The 1,610-nt window shown below is 32.8% G+C and overlaps 1 protein-coding gene across 1 annotated transcript in view; it reads right to left on the bottom strand.

Moving 5' to 3' along the window:
- LOC106868019 (transient receptor potential cation channel subfamily A member 1) overlaps positions 1 to 1,610 on the bottom strand; it is a 143,923-nt gene that overhangs the window by 70,433 nt on the left and 71,880 nt on the right. The gene's annotated exons all lie outside the window — the stretch shown is intronic.

Below are 1,610 nucleotides of genomic sequence, written 5' to 3'. Positions count from 1 at the left end.
TATATATATATATATATATATATGTATTTATGTATATATATGTATTGCCTTCGAAACGCGGAGTAGATGAAACAGGGACAACTGACGAAGGGGTATACTCTTTATGTTGCATGTCACGTTTCTCTGTTTGTATTTTCGTTGTTCGAAAATTGTTCGCTTTCTATGTTTTCGTTTCTCAATGCGTTTAACTTTTTTTTTCATGTCCTGTACCCATATATGCATGTATGTATACATATAGATATAGGTATGTACATATGTATGGATATATGCATATATTTATATATTATTTATGTTATTATTATATATATACATATATGGTCATTACACTAAAATTCTGTATAAATACTTAAATATGATTCCTTCTGTATATATGCTTCTATACAACCATGATTCTTGATGAACTTAAAATAATTATAAATTTATTTTACTACCTATTTTGTACACTTTCATGTAAACTGTTTAAACAAAAAAACCCTCTTAACATTTTCTTATCATTCATTGTCATAGATTCTATTTTTGAACATTTTCTTATCATTATCAAAGACTGCATAACTGCATTTTAATACAATTATGATAACCATTTTTTAACACAACAAAGCTTGTACAAAGCTTTACATTTTACTTATATAAAGTGGTCTGACTCACAAAATAAAAATGAAATTAATGAAATGAAATGCAAGTTAAAAATGCGGGAAAAAAGTAAAATGTAAAATATTAAGTGTCCTACGGCCGTTTCTGGGGGCTAATTGCCCGTAAAAATAAAAGGTATATATAACCATTATTGAGCAATGCCTCATTCTTCAGGGTTAATAGTGGTTGTGCAAGTTCACATTTAGTAGTTGTTGAAATGATACAAAGAAATGGTACAACTTTTTCAGAAAACGAAAAAATAGTTTTACCATTCCACTTCTTTTTACATTAGCAACAGTTTCAGCGTAACAATAATACTTTGTTGGGTGCATAAAATCGAAACTCCATGCATGTATGATATTTTCTGTACGAAATATTTTTGCAAAATTGACGTATGTGGGACTTAATACGCTTTTGAAAAATGCTAAACCGTTGCACTACACTTTGATAATTGGCATCTGAAGCAGCTGGAGATAAGATAGTTTGACCAAAAGAACCGGCTATTGCAAGCAAAATTAAGTATTGAAAAAAAAACACATTTGGCCAAATTTGGACATATTACAGTTTAACATAATACCAAATGTGTGTGTGTGTGTGTGTGTGTGTGTGTGTGTGTGTGTGTGTGTGTGTGTGTGTGTGTGTGTGTGTGTGTGTGTGTGTGTACGTATTCTTTTAATCTTTTACCTTTTTCAGTCCTTTGATGCGGCCATGCCGGAGCACCGCCTTTAGTCGAACAAATCGACCCCTAGGACTTATTCATTGTAAGCCTAGTACTTATTCTATGGATGTCTTTTGCCGAACCGCTAAGTTACGGGGACGTAAACACACCAGCATCTGTCTTCAAGCGATGGTGGGGGGACAAACACAGGCACACAAACACACATATATGTTTATATATCCATATGCATATATGCATACACACACACACATACACACACACACACACACACACACACACACACACACACACACACACACAC

Source organism: Octopus bimaculoides, chromosome 9 (genome assembly GCF_001194135.2).
Source record: "Octopus bimaculoides isolate UCB-OBI-ISO-001 chromosome 9, ASM119413v2, whole genome shotgun sequence".
NCBI lineage: Eukaryota > Metazoa > Mollusca > Cephalopoda > Octopoda > Octopodidae > Octopus > Octopus bimaculoides.
Note: the sequence above shows the minus strand (reverse complement) of the source record. Positions and strands in the feature narration are given on the sequence as shown.